The sequence below is a fragment of the Psammomys obesus genome, unplaced genomic scaffold, assembly GCF_907164565.1.
Source record: "Psammomys obesus unplaced genomic scaffold, mPsaObe1.curated_primary_1811, whole genome shotgun sequence".
Classification (NCBI taxonomy): domain Eukaryota; kingdom Metazoa; phylum Chordata; class Mammalia; order Rodentia; family Muridae; genus Psammomys; species Psammomys obesus.
Window position 1 is genome coordinate 28,890,284 of NW_026591086.1, and position 22,050 is coordinate 28,912,333.

Genomic DNA, 22,050 nt, shown 5'->3' on the forward strand with positions numbered 1-22,050 from the left:
CTACCTTTGAGTTTTCTGTAGAAATTACTCTGATATGCCATTTGCTTTTCTATCTATGGTCAACATATTTATGTGCACATCCCCTTAGGAATGCCATACAACACGTATGGATCATACATTTTAAGTACGTACTCACTTAAATCAATCTCTATATTCAGGTACAAAATAAGTACAGGAAAGATTGAGAATGAGGGATTAATAACCAAAAAAAAGGAAACAGTTTTGTTTTGTTTTGAAAGTCAAAAAGTGATATAGGTGTACCAAAGAGGATTTAAGGGCACATTGCAGGCAAACCCTCATTACAAATATGATGTACAGAGCATTTAATATTGAATATATACCAAACAATATAATTGACAGAAGATATTTAACAAAATGACTTCATCATTGTGGTTTTACATACAATAGAGATAGTAAACAAATATATATTTTTACATGTCTGAAATTAAAAGCAAGCAAGCAAACAAACAAATAAAAGCATGGAAAAATAACTAAGAAGAGAAGCTTTACAATAATATTTTTGAGATGGGAGAAACCCTTACACATATTTAAGGTGAAGGGAATGATTGAGTGCAGAGACAAGAAAGCATAGCTGATACTGAGCACATGGAAGAAGATGGTACTTTGTGTATAAATGAAAAAAATCTTTATAAAACTTGATGTGAAGATGGTTATTTTAAATTAAGATATTGGCAAGTGGAGTACTAACAACTTCTATATTTACCTAAAGTACTTCAATTTTCATGGTTACAAAGGGAATAAGTTTCATACCTGCAAAGCCAGATCAACTGAAGTGATAAGGGGCAATTCATAAAATAAAATAAAAAAAAAATACAAAAAACAAAACCGAAGCTTTTAAAAAAGGGATCAAATGAGTTAGAAATTATGCAGTACAATAAACTACTAGCAAAACCACAAACTCACAGGGTCTTCAAACATATTCAGCTGAAGTAATGTGGTGTGGTGCAAAGAATATAAACTATATCAAGGCATCCCTGTGGCTTTTACCAAGAGTGCAGCATTGCCAGATGGGGTCACGAGTTAGGTAGCTGGCTAGCGTCAGTGAAAATGATCGAAAACAAACTGCATAATAGAAAAAGGGGTCTCAAATATCAAGATGTTAAAGGGATGAAAACATCTCGTAGTGATCCTGATGCAGAGGAACAATCACTGGATATAGAGCACATGAAAATTAAGGCTACAAGAACAGAAACTATTCAGAAAAAAAAGAGCATCTAATAGTGATATTAAGCTGCATGTACAAGATTTTTTTATAATAATATTGATGATTACATTGGATTTTGGAAGCACATGCTCACTCAAAAAATTGGCAAAAAAATTTGAACATTGTTTTGGTATGATTGTTTTAGTATGATATTTTCAACTGGAAGTGACAGAAAATAATCAGATGAAAGTAAAGTTATAAACCTAGGCATATCAATCATGGTTGATGTTTGTACTCAATAAAATATTTATAAAATTCTAACAAAATAAAAATTTACTACAATCCGAATAAATGAAATTCAAGTCTCTTTCCCAATTTTACTTCTAACATATTTAATGTGTCTTAAGATCTTTGATCCACTTAGAGTTCAGTTTCATGGATCTACTTACCTTTCTCTGTGTAGGTAGCCAGTTAGACCAGCACCATTTGATGAAGATTCTATCTTTTTCTATTGTATGGTTTTGGCTTCTTTGTCAAAAATCAGGTATCCATAGGTGTGCAGGTTTATTTTTGGGTATCCAAATTGATTCCATTGATCCACCCATTTGTTTCTATGTCATTTTTACTGCTGTTGCTATACAGTACAGCTTGATATCACTGATGAAGATACCTCCAGAATATCTTTTATTGTACAGGGTTGTTTTATCAATCCTGGGTTTTTTGTTTTTCCATATGAAATTGAGGATTTTTCATTCAAGGTCTATAAAAAAATGTGTTGGTATTTTGGTGGGACTTGCATTGAATCTACAGATTACTTTTGGTAGTATGTCAATTTTTACTATGTTAATCCTCCGAATCCATGAGCATGGAAGATCTTTCTACCTTCAGATATTTTCTTCAATTTCTTCAGAGACTTGAAGGTTTGTTTTTATTTTTTCTTTTCTTTTTTTTTTTTTTTGTTTTGTTTTGGTTTGGTTTGTTTTTTTTTCAAACAGGTCTTTAACTTGCTTCGTGAGAGTCACACCAATGTACTTTATGTTATTTGTGGCTATTGTGAAGAGTGTTATTTCCCTAATCTCTTTCTCATCACATTTGTCTTTTGTATAAAGAAGGGCTGCTGATTTTTTCTTTTGAGTAAATTTATTATCCAGTCACTTTGATGAAGGTGTTTATCACCTGTAGGAGTTCTCTGGTAGAAGTTTTGGGGTCACTCAGGTATACTATCATATCACCTGCAAATAATAATACTTTGACTTCTTTCTTTCTGATTTTTATTACCTTGATCTCTTTTAGTTGTCTTATTGCTCTAGCTAGCACTTCAAGAACTATGTTGAAGAGAGTGAGCAGCCTTGCCTTGTCCCTGATTTCAGTGGGATTGAATTACGTTTCCCTCCATTTAGTTTGTTTTGGGCTATAGGCTTGCTGTGTATTTGCCTATACTATGTTTTCTTTTATGTGCCTTGTATCCCTGATCTCTCCAAGACTTTAAACATGAATGGGTGTTGAATTTTGTCAAATGCTTTTTTAGCTTCTAAGAAGATGATCATGTGTTTTTTTTTTTCTTTCAGTTTGTTTATATTCTGTTTTAAATTAATAGATTTTCGTATGTTGAAACATGCCTGCATGCCTTGGATGAAGCCTAATTGGTTGTGGTGGATAACTTTGATATGTTCTTTGATTCAGTTTGCCAATATTTCATTGAGTATTTTTGCATCAGTTTTAATATGATCGAAAATTCTGAACTTCTCTTTTTCCTGAACAGAATATCAACAACACAACCTCTAAGCTCAACAATCAATAAATGGGACCCCATGGAATTGAAAAGCTTCTGTAAAGCAAAGGATACTGTTATCAGAACAAAACAACAGCCTACAGACTGGGAAAGGATCTTCACCAACCCTATATCTGACAGAGGGCTAATATCCAGAATATATGAAGAACTCAAGAAATTAAATACCAACAAACCAAATAATCTAATTTAAAATGGGGTACGGAGCTAAACAGTGAATTCTCAATAGAAGAATATAGAATTGCAGAGAAATATTTAAAGAAATACTCAACATCTTTAGCCATCAGGCAAATGCAAATCAAAACAACCCTGGGATTTCACCTTACACCCATCAGAATGGCTAAGATCAAAAATTCAAGTGACAACACCTGCTGGAGAGGATGCAGAGAAAGGGGAACCCTCCTCCACTGCTGGTGGGAATGTAAACTTGTTTAACTACTTTGGAAATCAATCTGAAACTTTCTCAGACAATTAGGAATAGTGCTACCTCAAGATCCATCCAGCTATACCACTCCTAACATATATCCAAATATGCTCAAGTACACAACAAGGACATTTGCTCAACCATGTCTGTAGCAGATTTATTTGTAATAGCCAGAACCCAGAAACAACCCAGATGTTCATCAACAGAGAAATGGATGCAGAAACTGGTACATTTACCCAATGAAATACTAATCAGCAATTAAAAACAAGGAAATCTTGAAATTTGCAGACCAATGGATGTAACTAGAAAATATCATCCTGAATGAGGTAACCCAGAAGCAGAAAGACACACACAGTATATACTCACATATAAGTGGATATTAGCCATATAATATAGGATAAACATACTAAAATATATTTCTAAAGAAACTATACAACAAGGAGGACCATAGAAAATACACATAATCCTCATCAATAAGGGCAAAAAGTATAGACAATGGAAGAAGACAAGGACCAGGACAGGACTCTACCATAGATGGCCTCTGAAAGACTCTATCCAGCATGGTATCAAAGCAGATGCTGAGACTCATAGCCAAACTTTGGGCAGAGTTCAGGGAATCTTATGGAAGGAGGGGGAGATAGAAAGACCTGGAGGGGCAGGATGTCCACAAGGATACCAACAGAGCCAAATATCTTGGCCCCGGGGGAGGGGCTGCAGAGACTGATGTTCCAAGCCAGAGACATGCATTGAGAAGACCTAGGTTTCCTGCTCAGATGTAGCCCATAGGCAACTCAATCTCAGGTGGGATTCCTAGTAAGGGGAACAGGGGCTCACTTTGACAAAGACTCAGTGGCCAGGCCTTTAACCACCTCCTCCATTTGTGGAGGGCAGTTTTGCTTGGCCACAGAGTAAGATGAAGCAGCCAGCCCTGATGAAACCTGATAGGCTAGGGTCAGATATTAGTGGAGGAGGAGCTCCCCAACAGTGGACTGGGGGAGGGGCATAGGGGAGAAGAGGAAGGGAGGGTGGAACTGGAGAAAAGGAGAAAAAGAAGGGGGCTACAGCCAGGATACAATGTAAATAAAGTGTAATAAATAATAAATAAATTAAAATATAAAAATTAGGGGCGGGGCAAGATGGCAGCGCCGGGAGGACTCTCATTCTGAGGAGCAGCACAGCAGGATTGGCACAGTGACCAGCAATCAGAACTCGCGGCCATAAAACACAAGTGATTGTGTTTCACAGGTGAGAGGATACCCCACGGTGGGGATTCAATCAGCTTTAACTCACCCGGCTAAACCGCAGAAGAGATCCCAGTTCTGCCAGGCGCTTGGTTGCCAGCCCGGAGCCACACGCCAGTGCAATCTGTCCACGGTCCCAGACTGAACTGTGGGCCCACAGCACCATAGACTGGATTTCCCAGTCGAGAGATAACCCCACGGAGCAGGAAACAATTGGGACCGACCCCAGGTTACCCAGACATCCCCTGGAAAAGACTCGGGTTCCGCGGGTGCCCCAGGAGCCAGCCCGGACCCAGAGCCGGGACAAAGGAGCCCGCACGAAGCCCTGTCTGAGAGCCTGATTAGCCTCCTCAGATAGAACTGTGGGCACCAGGGCACCAGAGCACCAGACTGCATGTCTCTGGCAGGAGGAAACCCCCAGCGGAGGGGGTCAGCAGCTCTAACGCTTAGGACACCCAGCACCAAAACACTTCCTGGACTCACAAAGACTCTAGTGCAGGCAGGAGCACTGTGCTCTGCCGCCATTGTTGAGTTCCCCTGGGGCACTGGGACACACAGCTGCATCCTCGGACCAGCAGGAGCCAGAGAGCCATTACAACAGCCCTCAGATACTGCGCCAGGAATCGGCCAGTTGTCCCTGGCTGGACTGTCAAAACTGTGGGAATCCCTGGTCCTTCAGGGGGGCTGCACCCACAGCATCTGGACCAGAGCGGTGCCTGCAGACTCCATCCCAGACAGAGACACACAGCTTCTGGTCCAGAGTGAGGCAAACAGCCTCCAGACCAGAGCAGTGCCCCCAGGCGCCAACTCAACCTAGATGCACATTCTCCAGGTCCAGAGCAGAGCAATCAGCCTCTGGCCCAGAGACTTGCTGAGTGCACCTCCCACTTTCCCTGTCAGAACTGTGCGCCCCACGATAACAGACTGAGTTTCCCTGTTGGGAGAAAACACCACAGCTAGGGAACCAGCAGTTTCTTCAAGAAGACTATACAAGGAAATTTAGTGAGCAGCAGCACACTAAATTTATAACAGTGGGGCAGCTGTCTTGAGAAATTCTATGGGTAAGAGGAGATCCCCCCTGTCTAACATAGACCACAGCTACTACTCAGGGTTATAAAACTGAGGTGATCAGTGGCAACTCCTGAGAAACATTGGCCATACAGTGACCATAACCAAAAAGCAGAGAAGGACTCCTTCAGGAAAAACCATCTTCCGGCCAAGGGGATACTCCCTACCTCAGGACTCCAGGAAGCACAGAAACTAACAGCCAACACCTAAATCAGCCCAATGGGTAGAGGTCAGTGTAAAGGCTCAACCAACAAAAGACAGAGCAATATGGCATCTCCAAAACCCAGCCATCCAGGGGCGAACAGCCCTGAACAATGCAGCATAATAGAAAATCAAGAAGATGACCTTACATCTATGTTGATGAAGAGGATAATAGAGGAAACAAATAAAATACGTAAAGAATTAGAGGAAGATAAAACCAAACAGATCATGGCTATCAGTAAAGAAATGGAGGAAGATAAAGACAAGCAGATTAGGGCCATCTGTGAAGAAATAAGGGAAGATGCAGCCAAACAGCTTGTGGCCTTCAGAGAAGAAATAATTAAATCACTGAAAGAAATCAAAGAGACAGAGTTGAAGGAACTAAAAGAAAAAGAGGAAAATACAAGCAGACAGGTGAAGGAAGTCAACAAAACAACTCAAGACCTGAAGATAGAACTAGAAAAATTAAAGAAAACACAAATGGAGGAAATAATGGAGAGGAAGAATTTAGGGAAGAAAACAGGAACTACAGAGGTAAGCATAACCAACAGAATACAAGAAATGGAAGAAAGAATCTCAGGTGTAGAAGATACAATGGAAGAAATCCATGTATCTGTCAAAGAAAATGTTAAATCCAAAAAATTCCTGACACAGACCGTCCAAGAAATCCAAGACAATATGAAAAGACAAAACCTAAGAATAATTGGAATAGAGGAAAAAGAAGACTCCCTTCTCCAAGGCCCAGAAAATATTTTCAACAAAATTATTGAAGAAAATTTCCCCAAGTTAAAGGAGAAGCCAATAAGGATACATGAGGCCTACAGAACACCCAACAAATTTGACCAGAAAAGAAAATCCTCCCGCCACATAATAATCAAAACAGTAAGTATACAGAACAAAGAAAAAATACTAAAAGCTGCAAGGGAAAAAGGCCAAGTAACATATAACGGCAAACCCATTAGAATCATACCTGACTTTTCAACAGAAACTATGAAAGCCAGAAGGGCCTGGACAGATATCATGCAAACCCTAAGAGAACACAGATGTCAACCCAGGCTACTATACCCTGCAAAACTCTCAGTCCTCATAGACGGAGAAAACAAGATATTCAATGACAGAAACAAATTTCAACAATACCTACACACAAATCCAGCATTACAGAAGATACTGGAAGGGAAAATACAACCCAAGAAAATTAGCTTCTGTCAAGAAAACACAGTAAATAATTAACGTTACTACAGCAAAACAAAAAGCAAACAAGCACACAACCTTATGAACACAGCCAACATCAAAATCAAAGGATCTAACAGTCACTGGTCATTAATCTCTCTCAACATCAATGGACTCAACTCTCCAGTAAAAAGACACAGATTAACAGAATGGATACGTAAACAAAACCCAGCAATCTGTTGCATACAAGAAACACACCTAAGACACAAACATAGACATTACCTGAGGGTAAAAGGTTGGAAGAAGACTTTCCAAGCAAATGGACCCAAGAAACAAGCAGGAGTAGCCATTCAAATATCTGATAAAATAGACTTTCAACCAAAATTAATAAAAAGAGATGAGGAAGGATACTTCATACTCATCAAGGGAAAATTCCACCAGGAAGACATCACAATCCTGAACATCTATGCCCCAAATACAAGAGCACCCACATTTGTAAAAGAAACATTGATAAAATTTAAACCACATATAGATCCCCACACATTAATAGTGGGAGATTTCAACACCCCACTCTCAACAAAGGACAGGTCAACAAAACAGAAATTAAACAAAGAAACAATATCTCTGACAGAGGTCATGAATCAAATGGACCTCACAGACATTTAAAGAACTTTACACCCAAACACAAAAGAATTTACCTTCTTCTCAGCACCTCATGGAACCTTCTCCAAAATAGACCATATAGTTGGTCACAAAGCAAGCCACAACATATACAAGAAGACTGAAATAATCCCTTGTATCCTGTCTGATCACCATGGAATAAAGCTGGACTTCAACAACAACAGAAATAGCAAAAAGCCTACACACACATGGAAACTGAACAACTTGTTACTAAATGACAGCTGGGTCAGGGAAGAAATAAAGAAAGAAATGAAAGCCTTTCTAGAACTCAATGAAAATGAAGACACAACATACCCAAACTTGTGGGACACAATGAAAGCAGTACTAAGAGGAAAGTTCATAGCACTAAGTGCCTTCAAGAAGAAATTCGAGACAGCTCATTCAAGCAACTTAATGGCCCACTTAAAAACCCTAGAAAAAGGAGAAGCAGAGACACCACAAAGGAGTAGATGGCTGGAAATAATCAAACTCAGGGCTGAAATCAATCAATTAGAAACAAATAAAACAATTCAAAGAATCAATGAAACCAAGAGCTGGTTCTTTGAGAATATCAACAAGATCGACAAACCCTTAGACAAGCTAACTAAAAGGCAGAGAGACACCACCCAAATGAACAAAATCAGAAATGAAAAGGGGGACATAACTACAGACACTGAGGAAATCCAAACAATCATTAGGGCTCACTTCAAAAGTCTATACTCAACAAAATTTGAAAATCTAAATGAAATGGACAATTTTCTTGATCGATTTGACTCACCAAAGCTGAATCAGGACCAGGTAAATCAATTAAATAGTTCTATATCCCCCAAAGAAATAGAAGCAGTCATCAAAAGTCTCCCATCCAAAAAAAGCCCAGGACCAGATGGCTTCAGCGCAGAATTCTACCAGACCTTCAAAGAAGAGCTAACTCCAATTCTCTTCAAACTATTCCACAAAATAGAAACAGAAGGAACATTACCAAACTCGTTCTATGAAACCACAATCACCTTGGCACCTAAACCTCACAAAGACTCAACAAAGAAAGAGAATTTCAGGCCAATCTCCCTTATGAACATTGATGCAAAAATACTTAACAAAATACTTGCAAACCGGATCCAAGAACACATCAAAGATATTATCCACTATGACCAAATAGGCTTCATCCCAGGTATGCAGGGGTGGTTCAATATACGGAAATCCATCAATGTGATCCACCACATTAACAAACTGAAAGAAAAAAACCACATGATAATCTCCCTAGATGCTGAAAAAGCATTTGACAAAATCCAACATCCATTCATGTTTAAAGTACTTGAGAGATCAGGGATACAAGGCACATATCTAAACATAGTAAAGGCGATATACAGCAAGCCTATAGCCAACATCAAACTGAATGGAGAGAAACTTAAAGCAATCCCACTGAAATCAGGGACAAGACAAGGCTGCCCACTGTCTCCATATCCCTTCAACATAGTGCTGGAAGTCCTTGCTAGAGCAATAAGACAGTCGAAGGAGATCAAGGGGATACAGATGGGAAAGGAAGAAGTCAAATTATCACTATTTGCAGATGATATGATAGTATACATGAGTGACCCCCAAAACTCTACCAGGGAACTCCTACAGCTGATAAACACCTTCAGCAAAGTGGCTGGATACAAAATTAACTCAAAAAAATCAGTAGCACTCCTGTATACAAAAGACAAAAGGGCTGAGAAAGAAATTAGAGAAACAACACCATTCACAATAGCCACAAATGACATAAAGTACCTTGGTGTAACCCTAACCAAGCAAGTCAAAGACTTGTATGAAAAAAATTTCAAGTCTCTGAAGAAAGAATTAGAGGAAGATATGAGAAGATGGAAAGATCTCCCATGCTCATGGCTTGGCAGGATTAACATAGTAAAAATGGCCATCTTACCAAAGAAATCTACAGATTTAATGCAATTCCCATCAAATTGCCAACACAATTCTTTACAGACCTGGAAAGAAAAATTCTCAACTTTGTACGGAATAACAAGAAACCGAGAATTGCTAAAACAATCCTCTACAGTAAAAGATCTTCTGGAGGTATCTCCATCCCTGATCTCAAGCTGTACTATAGAGCAACAGTTATAAAAACTGCATGGTATTGGCATAGAAACAGAATGGTGGATCAATGGAATCAAACAGAAGACCCAGAAATAAACCCACACACTTATGGACACCTGATTTTTGACAAAGATGCCAAAACCATACAATGGAAAAAAGATAGCATCTTCAACAAATGGTGCTGGTCCAACTGGATGTCTACATGTAGAAAAATGAAAATAGATCCACACTTATCACCCTGCACAAAACTGAAGTCCAAGTGGATCAAAGACCTCAACATAAAACCAGACATATTAAATTGGCTAGAAAAAAAAAGTGGGGAATACCCTAGAACTCATTGGTACAGGAGAAAACTTCCTGAACAGAACACCAACAGCACAGGCTCTAAGAGCAACAATCAATAAATGGGACCTCATGAAATTGAAAAGCTTCTGTAAAGCAAAGGACACCATCATCAAAACAAAGTGACTGCCTACAGATTGGGAAAGAATCATCACCAACCCTTTATCTGACAGACAGACTCATATCCAATATATATAAAGAACTAAACAAGCTGAAAAGCAACAAACCAAGTAATCCACTTAAAAAATGGGGAACAGAGCTAGAGAGAATTCTCTGCAGAGGAATATCGAATGGCAGAGAAGCACTTACAGAAATGCTCAACCTCATTAGCCATTAGGGAAATGCAAATCAAAACAGCCCAGAGATTTCACCTTACACCCATCAGAATGGCCAAGATGAAAAACTCAAGGGACAACACATGCTGAAGAGGTTGTGGAGAAAGAGGAACCCTTCTCCACTGCTGGTGGGAATGTAAACTGGTACAACTACTCTGGAAATCAATCTGGCCCTTTATCAGACAACTAGGAATAGTGCTTCCTCAAGATCCAGCCATACCACTCCTAGGCATATACCCAAAAGAGGCACAAGTACACAAAAAGGACATTTGCTCAACGATGTTTGTAGCAGCTTAATTTGTAATAGCCAGAAGCTGGAAACAAACCAGATGCCCCTCAACTGAAGAATGGATGCAGAAACTGTGGTACAACTATACTATGGAGTATTACTCAGCAATGAAAAATAAGGAAATCATGAAATTTGCAGGTAAATGGTGGGATCTGGAAAGAATCATCCTGAGTGAGTTGCCCCAGAAGCAAAAAGACACTCATGGTATATACTCACTCATATAAACATACAACATAGAATAAACCCACTAAAATCTGTACATCTAAACAAACTAAGCAAAAGAGAGGACCCTAACTAAAATGTTCAATTCCCATCATGAAAGGCAAAGAGGATGGACATCAGAAGAAAAAGAAAATAGGAAACAACCTAGGAACCTGCTACAGAGGGCCTCTGAAAGCCAGAAGAAAACAGGAAACAACTTGGGAACCTGCCACTGACGGCCTCTGAAAGCTTCTGCAGTATAGACTGTCAAAGCAGATGCTGAGCCTGATGGCCAACTGATGGGCAGAGTGAATGGAAATTTATGTAAGAAGTAGGAAATAGTAAGAGCTGGAGGGGACAGGACCTCCACAAGCAGAGCAACAGAACAAGATAATTTGAACACAGGGAACTTCCCAGAGACTCATACTCCAATCAAGGACTATTCGTGGAGATAACCTGGAACCCCTGCACAGGTGTAGCCCATGGCAGTTCAGTGTCCAAGTGGGTTACATAGTAATGGGAAGAGGGACTGCCTCTGACATAATCTGATTGGCCTGCTCATTGATTACTTCCCCCTGAGGGGGGGATCAGCCTTACCAGGCCACAGTAGAGGACAATGCAGCCACTTTTGATGAGAACTGATAGACTAAGATCAGAAAGAAGAGGAGAACCTCCCCTATCAGTGGACTTGGGGAGTGGCATGCATTCAGAAAGGGGAGGGAGGGTGGGATCGGGAGGGGAGTAGGGAGGAACTTATGGGGGGATATAAAATGAATAAAGTGTAATTAATAAAAAATTAAAAAAATAAAAAAAAATTGTAAAAAAAATTAATACATACCTGAAATTAAAGACGAATGCAAATTCAAAAAAATTGGAAACAATGATTTTTTCCTTTTTTATTATTATCATTTATTTACTATGTATCTCGGCTTTGGCCTTCTCCTTCTATCTTCCTAATTCCACCCCCTCTCCTTCTTCTCCCCCAATACCCCTCCCCTAGTCCACCGATAAAACATTTTGATTTTAAGTAACAAATTTTCATTGGAGAAATATTTTGACATTCTTTAAAAAAGGACAATTAGTACGTAAGAGAAAGTCAAATAAGGCATGATAATATCAATTGAAGCTTCCCTGCAGGCTACTCTTGATAATGACATCAAGCAGTGAAACTGAAAATAAACACACTATAGCACTAATGGCTTCATTTTAACATGAACAGATCTAAAAGAATTCTCCTTAGATATTTTCTTATCAGATAATAATGATATTCTGAAACATTCTTTTTGAAAGCCTGGCTTTTTTGGCTTTTCTTCATTACATTTGGAAATGTAATCTTCATCTTCCTTTAAGTAAAGCTAAAACACTGACTCTAGTGCTTTAGAAATATGCGTTTTTCTTTTTGTGAATCTTTTGAAGGCTGTCATGTTTTCACAACTTTTTAACCAAACACGGCTTAGTTACTATTGCACTTAATTGTTGGTTAACAGTTACATTGCAGTCCCTTTTTATCATCATTAGTGTGGTGAAAACAGTAAGTTGTAGTCCTGCAATTAACTAATTTTTATAAATGAGTTCAAATGCTGTCACCCAATCACTGTCTAATTCCTTACTGTTTCCCCATATTCCAGTAGAGGACTTACCCGGAATTTGCTGAGTTGGAATGGAGGACATTTCCTAGTAACTGTGCAGTCTTTCTCAAATATTTAAATTGTCATGATCTTTTTTATTTTTTATGAATTATAATTTATTGACTTTGTACCCCAGCTGTATGCCCCTTCCTCATCCCACCCTTGTTCTCTCTTCTTCTATGATCTTTTAAGTGTATTAAAATTATCCTCATTAAATTAATAGTCAGTCACTGTTTTATTTGTCAGTGTCCGTCTGTCTGTCTCTCCCTCTCTTTTCCCAGCCTCCCTCTCATGTCTCTCTCTCTCTCTCTCTCTCTCTCTCTCTCTCTCTGTATGTACAAGCTTTTATTTATTTTAGCAATATGAGCATATTGAGCATATATATTCATTGGATACTTACATAATATAACTACATTCAAAAGACTCATAATGGCTCCTGAACTCAGAGCCAGATGCTTTATTATGTGTTTCATTTTTAGACATTGAGAAATGGAAACAGTAAGTTCACTAATTGTCCACATGTTTTAATGAGACTCAGTTTCTGATTGCACATTTTGTTTGATTTACTCTGATTTACTTTTTTTCTAGTCTAGTGCTTGAGTTAGATGTTTTGTTCTTTTTTTTTTTTTTGCCACCAGTACTTAGTAGGAAAGTACTTGATTACCACTTTTTTTCTTAACCTGGAATGCAACTTGCATGACTCTCTTCTTAAACCACTACATTTTAGTACAGTGTCCTGAAGAAGGACTAAATGATCTCCATTTTTTTTAATAAAAAAAAACAATAAAACAAAACTCCTGCTTTTTAAACCTCTTTCTCAAGAACAGCATAATATACAAAGCTAAGCCACTCGTCCACCCTGACAAGGTTTGATAATTCAAAAATTACAGATTTTAAACAGTACCTCAAATGGGTTGTAATATGTTTTATGTCACTTGGATTAAGGCAGATATGAATTATCACAGGGATCACAGAGCACTCAACATCTTTCAGAAATTATATTTAGGTAGTATTGCAATTTAGCCAGTTTACACGGGGAACACCCCTCTTTGTTTCATATTTCAAATTTCCCTATTACTTTAATTATGTCATTTTCATTCATCTTGATAATCGTATTCTCTTACTTCATTTAATTTCATATTTCCATACTAATTGCAAAAAGTGTGTAGTGAGTTATTACTTAGTGTTTTCATTTTTTTTGCTAAGGTTCATGTCTTAGGTTACCACAATATACACATTATCACACTATTAAAACTAAAGTTGATATATGTCTATGGAATGAACTAGAAACTCCTTTCAGGTTTTATCAAGTTTTCTGCAACACTATATATTTTATTATGTTTCAGCATTTCATTTATGATCCTATGTTGTTCTCTATTTAATGTTTTCAGTAACATATTTCATTCTTTGTAGATTACTAGGGGCAGGGAGGAGATGAAGGAGAGAAGGTGGGGTTGGGAGGGAATGAGGGAGTGGGATACAGCAGGGCTACAAAGGTAATAAACTGTAACTAATATTAAAAAATAAAATTTACATGAAAAAAATCTGCCCAATATTTTAGTTATACAGAAAAAAACACATTTTTTCTTTCTTTCTTTCTCTTTATTTTCCTTCTCTCTCCTCCTTGTTCACTTTTATCTCCTTCCTTTCTTTCTCCTTTACTCTAAAAACGAACATTGTGAAATGCATTAAATCATAATGTGTCAAAGTTTTTTTTTTTCAGTTAAATTTGAAGAAAGATACGTACGTATCCTTTTTTATTATTTGGTATTTTTACTACGAAAGTAGATTAAATTATATGAAACTTCCCAAGTTTCTGAGAAACTAAACTCTCATAAGATAGATTCATACATGTGTGCGCTGGTACATGTTAATGTTATTGAATATTTCATTGTAGATTTTCCTGTTCAAAATTTCCTTTGTTATGGAGGCATGGGTAAGCAGTTAAGAGCACTGGCCATTCTTCCAGGCGATCTAAGTTTTATTCCCAGCACCTTCACAAGTGCTTACAATCTTCTGTAACTCCTGGTCCTCAACAGATACGATGCCATATCTTGTGCCCATGGGATTTGCATTCATGTACTACACAGAAACACATGAGGGCAAACACCTACACAGGCACCCAACATACCAAAATAGTAATAATGAAGAGAAATGAGTGTTTTTAAGCAATCTTCAGATTTGTATTTACTTTTCAATCAGAGGCACCCTTTTTTTCCATGATAGCCTTCAACTGTTAAAGAAAATTTAAATCTTTACTCACATTGTCTGTGGTGCTTACAGTTGTGTTACTTCTTTATAGGTGTATTGTGCATTATTTCTATGTTTGAATTATTTTTCATTGTGTATGAACTGAATCTATGGTGATTATATAGGATAAGGAGAGAACATATTTTTAAGACATATTCAAAAAGCATGTGGGTTAGGGGTTGACTTTCAGCATAGAATACTCAAATGAAGATCTTTAGTTATATGCCTTTATCCTGGCCACTAAATTTTTATATTTAGAAAAAAAAATTCATAGGCATAGATTGTCCAATAAAGAAAATCATATTAACAACATTATAGCTGCAATCTATGTTTCAAGTTTTTATTCATAGATTACTTGTTTGATATGGTGATTGGTAGTGATGTCCTTTGATTACCTAAACTTTAGATTCAACATTAACTAATAATTCACTTTTGTCATCACAGTCACTGGAGATTTATATGTTGTTTACAAATTTACCAAATTTACTTGTGTTGTCAACTGAATGATTGTCAAGTAGTATTAAGTAACTGCATCTTTTAAAAGAACACACTGTTCTGTACTTGAGTAGTAACCAAGAAAGCATTCAGTGAAAAGCAAAAATCATTAACAAAAAATTTGTTATGTCACATAATATATAAAGGAGAAATAAAACTTGTAACAACTTACTTGCATAATTCTTAAAGGTGTAACTAGACATGTTTTTAACAAGCATATAATTATTCAGGTTCATTTCAAATGTCTGCCATAGTTTGTGCAATTCTGAGAGATATTATGACGATTTATTTTTCTTTGTATCTCATAACATTTTGAGTCTAGATACAAGCCCAGTAAGCTACAAAAGCACAAAGTTTGATTCTTCAAATTTTCTACTTTCTGATGCATTTTAAAACAAATGTATGAAAATTAACTTAATTATCATTATTGCCAATAAATTTATATTATCTTTACTATCACTAATTTATTATCGATATAAATAAATCATTATCACTACTATTTTAGAAAAACCTGAATAGTATCATGAACTTTGATTCCATCCTTAAGGTAAAACATAAAAAAACCTTTCAATATATTCCTAGGTAGTTTTAGTTCATTTTACTTGTCTGCTACAATAATAATGAGGAATGTTTGCTTTCTAAACTATTGAATATTTAAAGAACTTACACAGATTAAAATGCAATTTATATAATCGAAAATAAATTTAGATGTGATTCTTTGCAATTACATGCTTGCAAAAGTTCATTGTTTCCTATCAATCTTGGGTACAACCTTTTACACTTAAACTATGTACCCATGGTAGTCATAGATGAAAATAATGAGTTCCTCTGATCTATGAGATGAAACTTTTTCTCATACATGTTGACTGCAACAAACCTCATTATGAGGACTGAAAAATCAAAAGCATTTCAAAGAACGTTTTCTGATATAGATATGAAAAAAATTGATTTCGTTCCTAAATTTGCCTTAGCAATTCATTATTTATCAGCTGCTGCCTTGGCGAATTTTATTGCAGTAGTGTAGCAAATGTCCTCATCAGAAAATAACTTGATGTATATGTAGGGGTATGACCATTAATAATAAGCACAATTCCTTTTTCATTTTCAAGGTGCTTTATATTCATAACTCTACCTTTTCAACAACAAGAATAGAAAAACTGAAAATTAATATTTTCTCCACTTTTAAGTGGAAAACTAAAAGGGAAAAATGTTTGCATGTTTATAGCAAGGCACAATGTAGAGAATTATACTGGAAGGATGATGTTATTTCAGATTATTTAGACTTACCATTCCACAAGGCACAAACATGTTTAGAACGATGGTGGTCCTGCAAGGCTTTGCACCCTGACAAGATGAAACCCCATTCATTAGCATATTGCCGGAAGTCTTCTCTTAAGTTGGCCTCACATGAGCTCCTTCAAAGCATCTCTTCCAGTTACTCTGTGAACCTGTCTTCAGCTTGTATGTTTGTAATCACAAGTGTTAGCTGAAAATTTATGTATGCCCATATGAGTGCTACATAGTGTGCATATTTTCTATTTGTTAAGTTTTCTGTGTATGTGTGCACCTTCTTTCAGATTCTTAGTCTTCCTGAAGAAAGACCTATCCTCTACTGTTTTATATACCATGTTCCACATAAGAGAAGAGGTTGGTAACTAATGCTTTTAGTTGATGGAGCTGGTAGATGCATTTGTAGCTCAGTCAATGGAGGATAATTGCATGAATTGGGAAGGGAGGCAGGTTTTCAAAGGAGATCAGGAAACTTTGCATATCTTATGCTGCATCCCTGCATCTGTTACTTTAGGATATTTTTTTTTCAAAAAAGAAATATGGTTTAACGTTATCCCAATATATAAGACATTGAAATAATTCATTGTTTATAAGGAAAAGGACACATGAAATTGTTGATGTATCTATTAGCATGACTTGATTTCAATAGATTTTGTCTTTCTGGCTTTATGCAATTAAGAGAAATCTATATAGTATTAGCTACAAAAGCATTTTAATGTGTTACTCTTAAAAATAGCCAACCAGACATATACTCCAGAAACCATTTTTTTTTTAACTTGGAGAATTTTACATGTGAAGTCCCTGGATGTACTGCTTCTTTCTCTCTTAGCTTCAGCAAATGGTTCTGATATTATTTTCACTTACATACAATTACAATGAAAAAAATATTCGGAAACTGTCTAATCATTCACAAAGTGGTGACTGTTTTAGTGGCCTGTGAATTAAAGGGTTAGTATTAAAAAAGAAAAACCCTATCGTTTTAAGGTTAGAAAAGAATAAACATATATGATTAAAATTAAATAATTAAAATGATAAGGACTTCATGACTATTATTGCATAAAATATTTTCTCTCTTGCGCCTCATTGTATTTCAAGTCCATCAGACAATGTTATCAAGTACCATACATTGACATTAGATTTCATATTGAGCCCTTAATGAGGTCATAAGTATAGCATAATTTCTGCAGGAGTCTTATGTCTTACAGTCTTTATCTGGAGATGTGAGCAGGATTCCATAAGAATGTTCAACACTGATAGGAGTATCAATAGCATGTCACCTACCTTCTGCAATTTCTGCCTAACTGGAGACAAAGTGAGACAATTTCTTTTGTCCTAACTCATAATATATCACTCATCAGGGTGAGTCCAAGGAGCTGATTCATGCTATTGTTGACATGACAATATTTTGTTCTCCATGGGGCTCAAAGCTGTAAGAAGCAAAGACAGAAATAAAGACAATTAAAATCACCTGTTACATTAATGGATAACTGTTCTTCAACAAATATCTTATGCATGTTCATTAAGATAATCAATGTATTTCATTCAGTAAATCTGAATGAAAGGTTCATATGAAAATAAAATAGTGGGCTAAGGTTTTATTGTGTTGCATAACACAGAATGCAGCAAAACCTTATTTTTAAGCAGGCATAAGACATCCAGAAGTAAGCAAAGAACATTGAGAAGAAATATTAATAAATTCAGTATGTCTTACATAAACAAATGAGATGTTGAAGGTAGTGTTGCAACATAGTGTTTGTCAATTCTTATACTTAATTAATATTGTAAATTTATTAATTGAATATTTCCAAACAGTGGCTTACAAATCAAATAGTTCTCATACATTTTCAAATAAATACGGTAGTTATTGGGATTAAATGGTCCCTATTGCTTCTGTATAATGACTGTAAAATTAAAACAAAGAACTGTGTAGTTAAAACTAAGATCAGAAAAATAGAATTTCTTAAATATTTCTGAGTGACTGGTTATAAAAACAATAAGAATGGATGAAGACCAGTAAGCTAGTTTAATGTAAATGGTCACAAAACCACTTAGAAATATCACCCATGGCAAAAGAAATATACCACAGCAAGATAATTAATTTGAAGAAATTCACATCTTTCCTGTGTCAGACAAGTCTTGAAGAAAGAAGTCTAGTGTTGTTTTTTTATTTATTTTTAATTATTATTATTATTATCAATTTTATATTTCTTTTTAGTTACATTTTGTTAACTCTGTGTCCCAGCTGTATGCCACTCCTTCATTCCCTCCCCAACCCCACACTCCCTCCCTGGTCTCCTCCCTGCCCCTTTCCAAGTCCACTGATAGGGGAGGACCTCCTCCCCTTTCATTTGACCTTGTTTTATCAGGTATCTTCAGGGCTGGCTGCAAAGTCCTCCTCTGTGGCCTAACAGGACTGCTCCTCCCCTGGGGGGGTGGGTCAAAGAGCCTGCCCTTGAGATCCTGTTAGAAATAGTCCTTGTTCCCCTTACTTTGGAAAACTACTTGGTTACTGAGCTACCACGGGCCACATCCAAGCAGAAGTTCTAGGTTATATCCATAGATGGTCCTTGGTTGAGTGTCAGTCTCAGAAAAGACCCTGTGCCCGGATATATTTGGTCCTTATAGAGCTCCTATCCTTTCCATATCATACTAACTCCCCTTCTTTCATATGATTCCCTGCACTCTGCCGAGGGTTTAGTTATGAGTCTTAGTGTCTGCTTTGAAACACTGCTAGGTAGAGTCTTTCAGATGCCTTTTGTGGTAGACTCCTGTCATACGTTCAGTGCACATCCCATTTGTCTAGTGTTGTAAAGATGGGTATTGGAATTGAAGGCATTTGCTGTGCGTACATGCCAATCTGAGATCAATTCTAGGAAACTGATATAAATGTAAACAGAAAACTCCCATCTTACCTTCACACAGCCACTGTGACAATGCTTCCACAACACACACACACACACATGCACAGAAAGAGAGAGATAGAGAACTTTCCTATATAGCATGTACATAATTAGGTAATAAATGTCTCGGTAGACTATTTAAAAAACAAAACCGAATTTGCATTTGTTAATTTGATAAATGCCATAAATCTACCAAATTTAGCATTTCTCAAGTAACATGTAAAGTAAATTTAACTAGGTCATTCTAAAGAACGTGAGTTAAGAAATATAACAAAATATATGCCCATCTGGTAGGATAAAGATACCATTATAAAAATATCTTGGAAATAAAGTAAAAATTATGAGCAGAGGTAAAGTGCCTAATTGTTTAAATAAACACTAAGGTCATTCCATTCCATTGCCTGTTCTTTATGGACAACATCATATAAGGCAAGCCACTCCTCAGAGTTGAATCGAAAAGACACACACTCAAGCACACACACGTGTTAAAGAAAGAGAAGGGTTGTAACAATTATAAGTCAGTCACTTAGAATGGTGCTGTAATTAGGAACATATAAATGCTGTATTGTCTGGTTGTCACTGCTTTTAATGAATGTGTATGCTTTAACTGAGTGATAAAACAAGGTACAAAAACAGTACTTGTGAAACACTGAATTAGAAAACTTTAAGTAAGACATATGCAAAATATAAAAAAATTAATTTTGGAAACAAGAAATGTCAGGCCTTTAATTTCAACTTCATATTAAGCAAATAAATGCACCTATAAACATCTCGGATTTCTTCCTTGACTCTGATCTCTCTTTTACCACTGACAGTTTTAAATGCTCATGAAGTACATTGCTTCAAAACATTTTATGGGATAATATGTCCACCTAAGCAAATGAATTCATTAATATGTATGAGGACTACCACAATTACAGCATTTAATGTCTAATGATACATTAATTAAACTACTAATTATTGAACTTCCATTTCATTTCTGGCACAAGCATGTGGTAAGATAATATAGAAATGAACTTGGAAACTCCCTGCTGTGCTTCAGGTTCACAGTGTACTGGACAAAGATGTTCTTCCCAGCTGCTGTGCAGTTTGGAGTGTAAGAATTGCTTTCTGGTGGTCCCAGGGAAGACTGGGATAAGACTCTTCCTGTGAGCAGTGGCAATGTGTATGGGTGTCCAAAACAGAATCAGAATTGTAAGCAGTTCTTTATATTGTCATCTTTTGACCTTTTAAAATCAGACTACAAGAATGTATACTTGCTTTGTAAAAAACCTCCACCATTCTCATTTTAAATGTACTCATTTATGTATGGTAATTTGGACAAAATATTAAATATATGGCAGCTAATTGGCTTTGATTTAGTGCCAGTACTCATTCTACAACACTTACTGAAATGAAAGGTTAACTACTCTAAACATTTTACTATGCAGAAAATTTTGAAGACTATTTAACCTCTAAACATTTTCTTTTTTTTTTTTAATTACAGTTTATTCATTTTGTATCCCAGCTGGTAGCACCCTGCCTTTTCTCTTCACCATCCCACCCTCCTTCCCTCTTCTCCTCCCAGGCCCATTCCCTAGTCCACTGATAGAGGAATTTCTCCTTCCCTTCAATATGGCCCTAGCCTATCAGGTCTCATCAGGACTGGTTGCAATGTCTTCCTCTGTGACCTGACAAGACAGTTCTCCCCTCAGGGGGAGATAATCAAAGAACCAATGACTGAGTTCATATCAGAGACAGTTTCTGTTCCTTATTACTAGGACACCCACCTGGATACTGAGCTGCCATGGGCTACATCTGAACAGGGGTTCTAGGTTATCTCCATGCATGGTCCTTGGTTGGAGTATCATTCTCAGAAGAGACCCCTTTGTCCAGAATTTTTGGTTCTGTCGCTCTCCTAGTGGAGCTCCTGTTTTCTCCAGGTATTTCTCTCTCCCCATTCTTTCAAAGGATTCCCTGCACTTGGCTCAAAGTTTGGCTATGAGTCTCAGCATCTGATTTAATACACTACTGGGTAGATTGTTTCAGAGGCCCTCTGTAGTAGGCTCCGGCCCTGTTCCCTGTTTTCTCCCTCTTCTGATGTATGTTCTATTTGCTTTTCTGAATGAGTATTGAGCATCTTACCCAGGGTGTCCTTGCTTAGCTTCTTTAGGTGTACAGATTTTACAATGTTTATCCTATATTATATGTCTAATATCCACTTATAAGTGAGTATATGCTATGTGTGTCTTTCTGCTTCTGAAATACCTCACTCAGGATGATCTTTTCTAGTTCCCACCATTTGCCTCCAAATTTCATGATTTCCTAGTTTTAATAGCTGAGTAGTATTCCAGTGTGTAAATGTACCACAATTTCTGTATCCATTCCTCAGTTGAGGGACATCTGGGTTGTTTCCAGATTCTGGCTATTATGAATAGAGCTACTATGAACATGGTTGAGTAAATGTTCTTACTGTTACTTGAGCATCTTTTGGATATATGCCTAGGAATGGTATCTAGAGGATGCACTATTCCT